This window comes from Narcine bancroftii, chromosome 4, assembly GCF_036971445.1.
Source record: "Narcine bancroftii isolate sNarBan1 chromosome 4, sNarBan1.hap1, whole genome shotgun sequence".
Taxonomy (NCBI): Eukaryota; Metazoa; Chordata; class Chondrichthyes; order Torpediniformes; family Narcinidae; genus Narcine; species Narcine bancroftii.
Genome location: NC_091472.1, coordinates 292,897,245 through 292,912,801, shown reverse-complemented (window position 1 = coordinate 292,912,801; position 15,557 = coordinate 292,897,245).

The following is a 15,557-nucleotide window of genomic DNA, read 5'->3' as shown; positions in this document are numbered from 1 at the left end:
GGGGGGGAGAAAATGGCACTGTATATGTGTGAAAAGGAAAAAGTGTGTACCATGGTTAATGTGATTTATGGTGTGAAAAATAAAAAAATTAATAGAATATGGCCTAACAACAAAAACATATCAATCCTTGAGTAAGTTTTTTGCCTACTCGAATAATATGAACATTCCTTCTCTCTTGGGTGTTGCCTATTCCATATATACACAAGTTTCATTTCCTGCATTGATTTAACCACAAATTTGGCTACTTTATTCTTAGCCTGTCTTTTGTCCAGTTTTACCTAACATTGGGTCTAAATTAAGGTTAAAATCCCCTCCTATCAATATATTTCCTTGTGTGTCTGCAATCTTTAAAAATGATCCTGCATAAACTTTTGATCCTCCTCGTTAGGTGCATATATATTGAGCAAATTCCAAAATTCTGAGTATATCTGACACTTTATCATTGTATACCTCCCTGCCGGATCTATTATTTCCTCCTCTATTTTGATTGGTACATTTTTGTTAACTAGTATGGCTACACCTCTAGCTTTTGAATTATAGGATACTGCTATTATGTGTCCTACCCAGTCTCTATTTAGTTTGTTATGTTCCGCTTCAGTTAGATGCATTTCCTGCACAAAAGCTATATCTATATTTTCCTTCTTCAATAAATTTAGTAACCTCTTCCTTTTAATTTGGTTATGTATTTAATTAATGTTTATAGTCATATAGTTCAACATAGCCATCTTATATCTTGCATACATCTCTTTTCCACTTCTTTGCCACCTCCATCCACCTTTTCCCCATTTTCATTTCTTAGTTTTCTCTTATTACACTTAATATACGATAACACATTCAAAACAAAGTACTCCCGCAGTTTCCACATCCACTAATACCTTAACCCCAAAAGTCCCCCCCCCCCACCCCCTCTGAGTTGCTCCATATCCCTTGCCAGGCAACCACAACTCCCCTTTTCATTTGGGTTGCGATCTTGTTCGCAGCATCAACTGATTTCACAGTGACGGTCATTCCCCCTCCACCCAGCCCTCTCCAGAAAACACTTTTTTAAAACATATGTAACAAAGTTCTCTCTCTTCTTTTTTCCCCCTTCCTTCCCTTCTCTTTTCCCTCTTTAGTTCTTTACATATACATTGTTTTTACATCTTTATATATACTTTATCACCATTCTTCATTCTTGTTACATCTCTTCTCTGTCCTGCAAACGTTCTGCAAATTCTTGCGCTTTCTCTGGATCCGAGAACAATCTGTTTTGCTTCACGGGTATAAATATTTTAAGCATGGCTGGATATCGTAATATGAATTTGTAACCTTTTTTCCATAAAGTTGATTTCACTGTATTAAAATTCCTTCCTCTTCTTTAAGAGTTCAAAACTTATGTCTGGGTAAAAAAATATTTTTTGACCCTTGATTTCCAATGATTTATTATCTTCTCTAACTTTATTCCTTGCCCGTTCCAGTATATTTTCTCTTGTAGTATATCTCAAAAATTTTACTAAGATGGATCTTGATTTTTGATGTGCCTGTGGTTTCAGAGCTAATGCTCTGTATACCCTTTCTATTTCCATTTCTTCCTGCATTTCTGTCGTTCCCAGGACCTTCGGGATCCATCCTTTTATAAATTCCTTCATGTCTGTGCCTTCTTGACCCTCCTTTAGGCCTACTATTTTTATGTTGTTTCGCCAACTATAATTTTCCAACATATCATTTTTCTGAGCTAACAACTCTTGTGTCTCTTTAATTTATTTGTCACTTTCTTCCAATTTTTCTCTTAAGTCGTTTACTTCCATTTCTACAGCCGTTTCTCGCTCTTCCACACTCTACTCTTTTCCCTATTTCTGTCATGACGAGCTTTAACCTTTGCATTTTATTTTCTGTTCTTTTCATTTTCCTTTTAATTGCATTAAACTCTAGTGATAACCATTCTTTTAGTGATTTCATTTGTTCCTCAAAAAAGACTTTATCTATATTCTGTTCATCAATTTTACATTTTATTTCTCTTTGTCCATCTATTTTACTTTCTATTTCTCTGTGAAGATCTTGGTCTTCTTCTTCCTCTTCTTCTGTGTCTGTATTGTATCTCTTTGTCGGGCCTCTTCTTGCTGGGAATCTTGTTGCTGTTCCTCCCCTCTTGGGCTGCTTGTCTGTTGTGATTCTTGATGTTGGTCTTCTTGTCGATCTACCCTCCGTCTGTCTTCCACATCTGTTTCATCGCACCCTCTTCTGCTGTCTTCCTTATCCTCCAGCTGAGAGCCCTGGTGTTGGCCGTCTGTCAGTTGCTCGGTCTGTGCCAGCCCGCTCCTCTGCTGAGCCCCCCTCCCACCAGTGTCTTCTTTCTCCTCTGATTGCGTACTGTGCATATGTGACTCCTTGCGCATGCACCATTGCGCATTTTTGTTTGGCTCCGAGAGCCATTTTTGTAGTGCACCAGCTGGTGGGTCGTGACTCTGCAGGGCAGGTACTGACCTCAAGGGTCAGATCCACCTCGTCATCACAGTGTCCTGTTCCTTCCTGCAGGTAAGGCCTTCTTTCTTCTTCTCCGGTGATTGTTTTTACCTTTTTTTCCAGCTGTTCTTACTTTCTCCTTCTTAGAAGCCATCTTCTTTCTCTTCTCTATATCTTTATCTTGTACTTTATTTCTGTTATGTTTTGCTTTTTCCTGACTTTTTTTTCTATTTTCCTGGAGAGGGGTGGTTTTTCTGACCGGTCACTACTCGATCACGTGGCTCCTCCCCATCTTTCTCTTAAGAACAATCTAAACTGGAGAAAACAGAAGGTGGTCCCATTGGCCACTCTGTATTTGTGTTTTAATTGTTTGAAGGACATGAGAGTTCCTTCTGCGAACAGTCCTTAATATATCTTATACCTTTGTCATACCACACATTTAATATTCTATTGTCTATGTTCACAAGCAATAATACATTTTTACACAGTGGTGTTTTTATTGATATCCCTACTTTTTTTTCTTATACATTTATTAATTTCTTTCCATCTTCTGATCATGTATATTAGTATGGGATTATTTGTCCTTTTTTCCAAGTGATTTGATACTCCATTTATAGATAAAATTCTTAGCTTCCCCTTCCTCCATTGAGTATATTCCCATCTGAATCTGGGGGAGGGGGTTGAGGGTGTTTTCAATGAAGAAAGCTGTGAGAAGTCTAGTTTGCGCAGCTAAGAAGTATTTTTTTTAAATCTGGAAGTCTAAATTCTCTTAGTCCATAATCCCATATCAGTTTTTCCAATACAATTCTTGGAACCTTATTATTCCATAGGGATTGTCTAATATGATAGTTTAGTAGTTTAAAGAAGTTTTTAGGTATGGAATAGGCAGTAATTAAAAAAAGATATTGCAGTCTTGGCGTCACTTTCATTTTGATGCAGTTAACCCTTCCCACCAAAGTAATCAGTACGTCTCTCCATTTCTGTAGGGCCCTTTCTATCTTCCCAAGAAGAGGAACATAATTTGGTTTGTTCAGATTTTGTAAGTTGTTGTCAGTTGCTATTCCAAGATATTTTATTCCATTCATCTTCCATTTAAATGTACTTCCTTTTTGGTATTTTACATACTCAAAATTTGTTTATAGCATTATCTCACTTTTGTCCATATTTATTTTATAACCCGATATTCTTCCATATTTTTCTAGTGTTCCTTGTATTTCCTCCAAAGATTTAGCCGGGTCTAATAGATATAGTAGCACATCATCAGCAAATAGACTAATTTTATATTCTCCTTGTCCAACTTTGAAGCCCTTTATATCCAGATCCGTTCCTATTATCTCAGACAGCAGTTCAATCACTAAAATAAAAAGTGCTGGGGACAGAGGGCATCCCTGTCTACTCGATCTACTCAAGGGGAACACCACTGACATCTGATTATTGGTTATAATTTTTGCTTGCGAGTTAGAGTATAAAGTTTTTATCCAGTTTATAAATGTTCTGCCTATGCCAAGTTGTTTCAATGTTTTAAATAGAAAGGGCAATTCCAAATGGTCAAATGCTTTTTACGCATTCAGAAAGTCTGTAATACTTGGATTTTGTTTGAATTTTGCCATGTGCATTATGTTAAATAATAATCATCCTAGATAATTTGAGAAATGTCTTCCTTTAACAAATCCTGCTTGATCTGTATGTATCAATTTTGGTAAACATTGGCCTAACCTATTATCCAATGCTTTCACTAGTATCTTGTAATCAGCATTTAACAGGGATTTTGGTCTATATGATGAAGATTTAAATAGGTTCCTTTTTTTGGTAACACTGTAATAAACATGGTTGAGAATGATTCTGGGAGGATCTATATTTCTACTGCTTGGTCCAGAACATCCATTAACAGGAGCATTATAGTTCTTTAAATTGTCTGTAAAACTCATTGCGAATCCATTCTCCCCTGGTGATTTATTATCCTATAGGGTACCAAGGACCTTTTCAATTTCTTCATTTGTAAAGTGAGTGTCAATTTCTATCTTTTCCTCTCTTCTAGTTTTGGAAGTTAAACATTAGGCAAGAAATCTTCCATTTCATTCTCATTTCCTAGTAATTCTGATGTGATAATTTCATGTAATATTGTCTAACAATGTCAGATTTCCTTTAATTTATATTCTAGTGTCTCTGTTTTTATAGCATTTATCATTCTTGATGACTCCTCTGCTTTAATCTTCCAAGATAAAACTTTGTGCCCATTCATCCAACTCATAATATTGTTTAGTTTTTAATATAGATTTTTCTGTTCTATAACACCCAACCCCAACCAACCAATTTTCCCTTGCAACCGCTGCAACCGTGCCTACCTGTCCCGCATCGGACTTGTCAGTCACCAACCAGCCTGCAGCAGACGTGGACATACCCCTCCATAAATCTTCGTCCGCGAGGCCAAGCCAAAGAAGATATCTTAGCTTTGTATTCTCCAGTAATCTGTATTCTTCTTGTAGCTCTGTTCTTTGATTTTTTTTTCTAATTCTGTATTTCTCCAGAATATTTACTTCTGCCATAAATGATCCCTTAAAATTCTTTGTATAGGATATAATTTGTCCCCTCAAATATGTTTTGAGCATGTCCCATATCAAAAGAAACTATTGTTAGTTGACAGCTGATTTGTTTCACAAAATATTCTATCTGTCTATAAATTCACAGAAGTCTGTTCTTTTAAGTAGTATGGTATTAAGACGCCAACTATATACTTTTTATGGCTTTTCCGTTATTGAAAAAGTTAATGTTAGTGGTGAATGGTCTGATAGAAGCCTTGCTAGGTATTCTGTTTTTATTATTCTACTTTTTAACTGGACAGGCATTAAAAATAAGTCAATCCTTGTATAAGAACAGTGCATCCTTGAGTAAAAGGAATAGTCTCTCTCTGTGAGATTTAATTGCCTCCATATATTGCTAAGATTTCAATCTTTCATATATTAAGTTGTGGTTTTTGCTGCTTTCACCACCATTTCTGTTATTATCAATTTATCTAGTATTGGGTCCAGGCAAAAATAAAAATCTCCTCCAACCAATATATTTTGTCTTCCCTCTGCTGTTTTTAAAGAAGAGGTTCTTCATAAATGCTTCATTGTCATAATTTAGTGCATAAATATTCATAAATGTCCATGTTTCTCCATAAAATTTACAGTGTCCCATTACATACCTTTCAGCTTGATCAATCAAGGTATCTTCTATTAACACTGGTGCATTTTTATTAATTAGAATAGCTACCCCTCTTGCCTTTGAACGAAAGGAAGACGATATTATTTCTCCTACTCATCCTCTTTTTAATTTATTATGTTCCAATTTAGTAAGATGTGTTTCCTGCAAAAAGATTATATCTGTCTTTAATTTACTTGATATGTCAAGACCCTTTTCCGCTTCACTAGCCCGTTAATAGTACAACTATTAAATTTTAGTGTTTCATGCACACTGTTTTTCAAACTTTTCAGTGCCTGATGGATGCAATGGGGTGTGGCATGGACTTAATTTTCATCTACTTAGATGACATGCTCGTTGCTGGGCACACCCACGAACAGTCAAAGCACCTGTGTTTACTCTTTAGCTATTTGCGAGAGTTCGAGCTCATGGTTAATCCAGCAAAGTGCCAGTTCGGATAGTCGACTATTGAATTCCTGGGACACAGTGGTGGTTCCGCTTTTCTCTCAAGTGGAGGCCATCATGAGATTTCCGAGGCCATCAACACTCAAGGGTCTCCAAGAGTTCCTTGGGATGGTAAACTTTTATTGCCATTTCATTCCTGCTGTGGAATGTCATGAAGCTCGTTTTTTGACCTGATGTCTCAGAATAAAAAAGAACTTTGCTGAACAAAGACAACTACAAATATCTTTCGGGAGACTAAAGATGCACTAGCAAGTGCAACCATGCTGAGTCACCCATGGATGGACAGGCCAACCGCCTTATCAACAGATGCGTCTGATGTGGGCGTGGGAGTGCCAGTGGAGGCACCATGTTTTCAACACCATTCACAGCCTATCACATCCCTCCATTAGGTCAAAGGTCCCCCTAGTCTCTGATAAATTCAACTGGCACGGCTGAAGAAAGACGTCACTCACTGGGCAAGGGACCTGCGTAGACTGCCAAAGGCACATAAAAGCTCCGCTCCAGCCATTTGAAATGCCAAAGTGCAGATTTGACCATGTACACCTCGATATCGTCGGCCAAATCCCAGTGTCCAGAGAATTCAGATATTTATTCACCATCAACAGGTTTACTAGGTGCTGGAAGTGGGTTCCCATGGTCAACTCTTCAACTGAGTCGTGCGCAAAAGCTTTTGTTTCGTCCTGTGTCTCTAGTTTCAGTCTGCCCGCACATGTCACTTCAGACAGTCTGAAGTTTACCTTTTCTTTCTGCAGTGCTTTATCTAGATTCCTAGGAATGCAGCACCCCCATACCACGGCCGATCATCTACAGTCCAATGGTATGGTGGAGTGGTTCCTTAGGCACCTGAAGGCAGCACTTATGGCCTGCTTACAGAGACTAGATTGGGCAGATGAACTTCCTTAGGTGCAACTAGGCATCAGAACAGTGCCTAAAGAAGACCTCAACTCATTGTCAGCATAGTTGGTCTAAGGAGCACCTCTGGTCAATCCTGGAGAGTTTGTGTAGTCTCCTTGGGAAGACACTGTGCAAGCTGCGGGTGCAGGTAGGAAAACTAGCTGCCACACCAGCTTCTGGACACGGCACACAATCTTCCTTCATTCCCAAGGAACTCAGAGATTGTATGTTTCCGTTTGAAGGGGCGCACATGGATCACCCTTACAAACTTCTTATGAAGGACCATATAAAGTGCATCGAAACTCTAGGACAACATGCGTCTTAGACATTGGGGAACAACCAAAAACGTTCACAATGGACCAGTTTAAACCTGCACTCATTGACTTAGAATGGCTTGTGCCACACCCAATAGTCCTATGGTGTGGCCAGCTGCCAAAGACATGTTCTTGACCTTTGAGCCGGTTCTGGGGTGGGGGGAGCCATATAGCGGCCCTACAAGTTCCAGCAAAATGGCTGCCGAATGTCATGTCACAACGCAGTGACATCATCAGGTGCGAGACGTGGGGTTTTTAAGATTGCGCGCATCCGTAAACAATTTTGTCTGAACTTCCTCTCAATTGCGACTTGTTACTCTTCCCTCTTGAATTACCCACTGCGACATCAGTGGCTATAGAATATTTAAAGTTTTTAGTTCATAGTTGTCTCTTTACTTTATCAAATTTCTTTCTTTATCTGACCAAGGCAGGGGTAGAGTCCTGAAGTAACATTACTTTTCCATTGTCCACCACTATGGGCCATTGTTAGGTTTTGAATATTCATATGCTGCTCCCAAGATTGCATCCTTCTCCCAGTAACTTAAAAATCTTATCAAGACTGGTCGTGGTTGCTGTTCACCAGTTCTTCTGGTTCCAAGGGTCTGATGAACCTTTTCAATTTGCATTTAACTTGTTTTGCCAGCCTTTGTGGGATCTATGTTTCAAAGAAACCCACAGGGTCTCCTGAAATTTTCCATGATTGATCTCGTCCATCATTCCTTTTCTGTGTCCCATGTTTTTGCTTTTTCTTCTAGAGCAGGGGTGTCAAACTCAAATTCACAGAGGGCCAAAATTAAAAACTTGGACTAAGTCGAGGGCCGAACTAAATATTTATTGAAAATTTTCAACAACATCTGCATGTTTTCTCTTCTTTCAACATATGTAATGTTAAACTTTTTCTTATTAAAATAAATGTTTAATAATAGTTTTGGATAAACTCTTTCTGGAAGCATTAACAAATGAGAAATAAAATATTCAATAAATAATATTTCTCTATAGAGGATTTGTCAAATGTTGCTAGTGTGCTGTCGAATAGTAAAATCTGAGGGCTATTGAGAATGTGGGAGAAGAACATGATTCCTGAAACAATCAAATGGGTGACTGATTGTGGGCATGAACTCTAGCAGGGTTATTTGCCATGCCCTTTTTCCATTGGTACAGATATCCTTTGATTTACACACTTTTCAAGTTTTATGCCTAATGAGCTTGTATCCAGGTGCAGGACCATTTTTAACCAGGAATATATTTATCACTGTGACATGAAACTATTGGAAGATCGTTTTATCCTGAGATTCAAGTTTATAATACTTACTCAGTGTGCGGGGGTTTGCGGGCGATCGGGTTGGACAACGACAGTGCGGGGGCATCGGCTCTCGCTGCAGGGCGGCATCTCGGCGGATCAGCGGCCCCGTCACCGTGAGTTGTGGGTCGGCCTGCGGCAGGGAGGGAGAGTGGGCAACGGTCCTGGCGAGGTCAGGCCCGAGGCCTCCGGTTCCGGGCGCTGGGAAGCGGCCTTGGCTTCCCCTGACACCGGCCAGGCCCCAAAACCAGAGTCCACGGTGAGACCCTGCAACGTAAACAGAGGAGATGGGGTAGATTAGTGGGCTGACGCCAATGCATTCTGGGATTTATAGTATTAGCTGTGCATGCGCTATACTGGCGCGGCGGCCAGCGGGCCACCTCTAATACATTTTTGAAATGATCTTGCGGGCCAAATATAATTATATCGCGGGCCAGAGTTTGACATGTGTGCCCTATGCCATCGGAACTCTGTAATTAGTAAGGGATTGCTTAAGGTGGGATGTGAGTGGGAAGGAAAGGGTGAGAATCATTGCTCTAGACCCAATTGTTACTGAAATATTTTGCTTGAGAAAAATTGTCATTGGCCCATTTCCTTTAGCGTTCTGAAACCATGCACATGACGAGTCAATGAGGGATGATTAAAGCAGTGGTCTTCAAACTTTTTCTTCCCACCCACAGACCACCTTAAGCAATCCCTTACTAATCACAGAGCACCAATGGCACAGGGAAGCGAGTGGAAAGAAAAAGATTGAGAACTGTTGTATTGTGGTAACTCCACATCTGATTAGGTTAATTGTTAGGCAAGTGGTCAGAGAAGGACCCCCCCCCCCCTCCCCAAGAAAGGCTTAAATCACAGGAACAAAATAAGCTTCCATCTCACTGCTCCCAATCTTACACACAGTCCTGAAGTGGAATGTGGGGTCGCAGCTCCACATTCACCCGAGTTCAGGTGCTGTCTGTGTGGAGTTTGTACGCTCTCCCCTTGTCTTGGACGAACAGGTCGGTCGCCTGACGAAGGCACCCGAACTCCCCGTTGAAACGCCGGCATCCGGGGCGGTGGAGGAATTGGCTGAGAAGAGCGCGTTGCTCCCACCCCCCTCCCATGGTTGGAGAGGGATTAAACTACGATCTCACGGCGCCGGGCTCGTCTCCAACAAAAGGAGCGGGAGGCAGGGTCCACCACGCACGGAGCGAGGGGGAAGGCATCGCCAACGAGACGTTCGGTCCGGCGTTGCCGCTGAAGCGCAGACCCAGCGAGGATGGTCCCCAACTCCAGCCGCGTCTGTGTGTCTGGGAGCCGGGCGGGCTGAGTGCGGCGCTCCGATCCCCGGGATTCGGGACTCTGAGATCCCTCCTCACCTCCGGCGTCTTCATTTTCACCTTCAGTATGCATGCGCTATACTGGCGCGGCGGCCAGCGGGCCAACTCTAATATATATTTAATATGATTTTGTGGGCCAAATATAATTTTATCGCGGGCCAAATTTGTTTGACATGTGTGTTCTAGAGCCTTTACCTGTCTTTTGTTTTGTCCAGCTCAGCCTCCATTTGAGTCATTAGTTCCATTAAACCTTCTACAATTTCTTTAATTTCTGATATCTTCCAATACAGCTCTAATCACTGATTCAACACTCATGAAACGTGTGTACAAAGTTTCCATCTTGTTCAAGTTGGTGGCAATATCTTGGGTTCAGCCAATCCCAAGGCCCCTTCTTGAGCTGCTCCTCATTGGGCTTTCACTTGATAATTCTGGCTGAGATGTTGCTTCAATTTTTGTTTTTGGTTGCCTTGGTCATTTAGCACCAGTTTTATCCCATTTTTGATGATAAAAGAATCTGTTTTTTTTTAAGCTTTCAAACCATCTTTTTAATACTTTTGATGGAAATCTCTCTCAAAACACATCTGGTCAGATCCTCAGCATGGCCACCCTCCCCCCCCCCCACCCCCACTCCACGACATACTTGACCCACGAAGTAGACAATAAATTATCTGGGAGTCTAATTCACGGCCCCCATCGTGACAGAATTCCTTAACACTTTTCTTATTCCTCCCCTTCTTGGACAGCAAAGCCTCCAGAGGTGCCACAAACTAGTCTGTTGTTGCTCTTCTCCAGGGAAACCACACCACCCCCACATCTATTGTAAGGCACCTTGGAAAGCAAATGCATGACCAAATATTAATCTAGTTTTGTTTTCATTTTGATTCAATTAAACGGACAATTAAAGTTATTTTTGGACATAAACAAGGAGTCTGCAATAAGCAATGTTTCAAGTCTCAAAACATTGACTGCCTACTGTTATACATGAATGATGAGAGTTTCTCCAGCACTGTAATGTATAGTTGTTTACATAATTTAAAACAAGGTTCAGTTGCAGCAAAATGAATATTTGTATATGTAATTTGTACAATGTATCCAATAAACTCAATAATTCAATAACAATGTATCCAATAGACACGTCACTAGTTTGTCTTTATCTGCTAGATAATTTAAGTAGTAAGTTTTCTGCTCATTCAGCCAAATACCTAACTGCTACGAGCCCAGAGGACCCCAAAACCCAGCTGCAATAGATCTTCACCACAACAAAGGGTTACTTAAACAAAAGTTGCTTTTAATTATCTTTAAACATGAAAACAGAATCACACTTTTACTTATCTCCATTGACTAACTTAACCCCCTTCTAATTTTAACACACACATTACATACACGTGCACCAAGTTCAGAAAAGTTCTTTGGTTCACAGTCCAATCTCACTTCTCATCCCTCCAAGTTCACTGGTTGCAGGCGATTCTTATACTGTGCACAGAATTTAACATTTATAAAGTTCACCAGGCTTTTGGTGCTCGAAAGGTCAATGGTTACCGCTCAGGAAAGATTTCAGAGAGAGATTTGTTGTTCCAGGACATCCACAACTGATGCACTTCCACGAGCCACACCAGTGTCTTGCTGATAAAACTTGCCCCTTTCAGGGTTCTCCAGATGATAACCTTTCTTTCAGGTCACCACAGAGTTCCTTGTTTCTCTTGTTTCAAGTGAAACATTAGACAGCCAGTCCTCTCCTCTTGCATGAACCACAAGAGCTTTGACCAGGCTGTCTTCCAAATGGGACTGTTCCAGTCCCAGCTACTTCTGCTGGCTGTAACACTGTCAAGTGATCTCTGTGTGGGTGTCTCTCTCTCTCTAAGAGAAAGCCTGTGACTCTCTCTGCTTGCAAAACCACATGACCCTCTTACAACAGTAAGCTCTCTTCCAGATATAGCAGCTCCGACATGCTCTTTCATCTGTTGCCTTTTGCAAACAACAATCCATTAGTGAAATCTCTTGAGCACACTTCAAAGCTCTTGCAAAAGCTGTGGAGCTGATATGTCTAACATGGGATAGATCTCCATTATTTCAAATAAGATCAGTTTTAAAGAGTTTGTATGTCACCTTCTCGAACAAACCTTTCCCAGTTTATCTGCCAAAAACATCTATATACTCTGTTACATAGCTAACACTTCCTGAACAATTCCAGCAATTTTCCTTCTCAGTTAGTTGGGTAATATTTGTTACTCTTTAATTTGTGATCATTCCAAAATCCATCATCTCAAGAGCCACTTTCTATCAAGTCATTATGGCCTACGGATTTTAGGTTTTGGTTCCAGTAATTTATCCAAAACAAACTAATTTCTTTGAGACCCTCATTTGATCCTAATCTGTTTCACACCATTTCTTTCAGGATTTTCCTTCCATGTTCCCTGCCCACTTTTTAAATGTGCAATACAATTTCCTCTTTCTGAACAAAAAATAAATCCACATTAACTTGTTAAAAATAAAGTAAAAACACAATGCTGGAGAAACTCAGTGGGTCAAGCAATGTCCTTTATATAGCAAAGATATAAATACATAACCAATATTTTGGGCTTGACCTCTTCATCAAGGTATGGAAAAATGTTGGGGGGGGGCGTGGCAAGATGGCGTAAGGAACAGACGTGCCTCCAGTCCTCTCCTGACTCTTTGTTATTGTTTTGTCTGTAAGTGCCTGTTAAAACTTTTTAAAAGTTTAGAAATAGAGGTGTTGAATCAGTTTCTAATGGTACAACTGCTGAAAAGAAGTAAAAAAAAACGGCAACAGATCGTTAAGAAACTGCATTTCCCGAGGTTATCTGAGCCTACCTGTTTACAAGAAGCCATGACTCAGCGTGGAATGGATCCAGGAAGAGAGGTACAAGATTCGGCAACGGAGCTCCACTCTTCATCGGCAGGGCTCTTTAAAGATGGCGCCCGGCAGCCTTTGGAACAAAGGGCTAGCCAAGCGCGTGCGCGTGAATTAACGCCCGCTGTGAGCTGTCAGTGAATCTTTGACAGTTAGAACAGCAGGGACGCTGCCAGCTGAAGACGACTCTGAAAAGACGCTTACCGATTGATGTAGCGGTGGCGCTGCGAAATGCACCACCAGTAATGAAGCCTTCAACAGACATCGATGTAATGAAGTCATTTGATATAATATGGGTTAAGGATAACCCTGGCCATTGGCTTCCAGATACTGCTGAGGAGGTTGTGGCAGGGGTTTCCACACGCAGTCATACTGTAAGAAAAGCAGTTAAACCAAAGGAAGGAATAGAAGACCCTTTGGCTATACAGAAACAGCAAGATCCTATTGTGTCTGAATCTATTCCAGTAGATATGCTTATTAAGAATCTTGAATCTAAGTTATCCTCTACAATAAAAGAAATAGGTAAGTCTTTAGTTCAAGTTAATACAAAGCTTAATACTTTGGTGGACATTAATACCCAACGGATGGTTGATTATGGAGCTTTTAAGCTTGAAACGAGCGAAAGACTTGATGGTTGTGATCAAGGCATAGTCGAGGTACGAGACCAAATACAAGATGTAAATAAAACAATTGAAATTTTACAAATTCAGAATAAAAATTTAGTGAAAAAGGTTGATTATTTGGAGAATCAATCTAGACAGAATAATATAAAAATTGTTGGTTTGCCAGAAGATATGGAAGGATCAGATCCAAGAAAATTCTTTACTGAATGGATTCCACAAGTGTTAGGACAAGATAAGTTTCCGGAAGGCTTAATATTGTAATGTGCCCATAGAGCTTTGAGAAGAAAGCCTTTTCCAGGAAAAAAAATCCAAGACCTGTTTTGGTTCGTTGTTTAAATTATTATGATAGAGAGACAATTTTGCGTGCGGCTATAAGAAATGCACAACAAAGAAGATCTCGCTTGATGGTTCAGAACAATCGTGTTTTTTTAATCCGGATTTGAGTCAAGAAGTTATGTCTCAACGACGTGAATTTAATCCTGTGAAAGAAGTGTTGTGGAAAAAAAGGATATAAAGCAACATTTAGATACCCTGCAGTATTGAAGATTTTTCAAGATGGCTATCAACCAAAATTTTTTGATAATCCTAAGGAAGCTATGGACTTTGCTCAATTATTGCCAATTATGCAATTTCAGGAAAGACGTAGTCCATCACGGTCTCCAAGGAGAGTGGAGACACAAGATGGGAACCGAATTCCAAGAAGAAATGGAAACAATGGTGGTCGGAGTGATAAAGTTGATTTTAAAAAAATTCTGAGAAGATTTCAGATAATGATGATAGTTTAATGTGAAACGGGAGTTGGGAGAGGGAGCTGGGTGGGTATCATTTTCCAGAAGTCATCAGCTACGTGTGAGTTATCTCACACCCAATATTTTGTGGGAGTTACCGCATTGAGCAGTTGAGACAGGAGGAGGTGGTTGCAACCTCCTACCTGTTTTTTTTTTAATCAATTTTTGGATGAAGGAGTGAAGTTTTTTTTATTATTATCTTTAAATTTTTTTTCGTAGTTTTAGGAGGGGATAAGGGAAGGGGATGTTTTTTTTCGTTTTTTTTCTCCTCTTTTTTTGTGTTATTGTAAGTAATGTCTAAACTTAAGTTTGCCTCTCTTAATGTTCAGGGTTTAAATAATCCTATTAAGCGTAAGAAAGTACTTGCTTACTTAAAAAAATTAAAAGTTGATGTGGCTTTTTTGCAGGAAACTTATTTAACAGATAAGGAACATTTGAAACTTAAACGTGAATGGGTTGAACAAGTTTTCTATTCTTCATTTAATTCAAAGGCGAAAGGAGTGGCAATTCTGGTACATAAGAATTTACCATTTCAGTTACAGAATGAAGAGAAAAATGGAGGAAATTATTAAAACTGAATTGTACAATTCTTAATGAGGCTTGGACTCTGCTTGATGTTTATGCTCCAAATGTTGAAGATACAGCTTTTATTGTAGATGTGTCTTTATTACTTGGACAAACAAATTCTAATGTGATGATTGGGGGAGATTTAAATGTGGTATTGGAGCCTTTATTGGACAAGTATCCAAGAGTAATTAAGAAATCTAAGATGGCAGTACAAGTGACTAATATGATGAAAGATTTGAATTTAGATAATATCTGGCGAAGACTTAATCCTACAGAGAAAGATTTTTCTTTTTATTCTTCACATCTTAATTCCTTTTCAAGAACTGACTATTTCTTAATTTCAACACATTTGCAGGATAAGGTTATATCTGTGGATTATAAGGCAAGGTTGGTCTCAGATCATTCATCATTATTATTAGAATATCAGAGTTCACAAGATGTTCAGAGAACCCCAAGATGGAGATTTAACACTGTTATTACAAAAACCAGAATTTATTAGTTATTTAAAAAAACAAATTGAGGATTTTATTAGTAATGTTAACTCTGTTTCTAGTCATTTTGTTTTATGGAATGCAATGAAAGCTTTTTTATGTCAAATTATTAGCTATGCATCTAAAGTAAAGAAAGAGAGAATGAGAGATTGAAGATTTAGAGAAAAAGATAACTGTTAGTGAAAAAGAATTTCAAAAAAATGCTACTGAAATGCAAAAGAACCAGTTAACTAATTTAAAATTAAAGTATAATGAATTACAAACATATCGATTTGAATGTTTAATGAATCGAACTA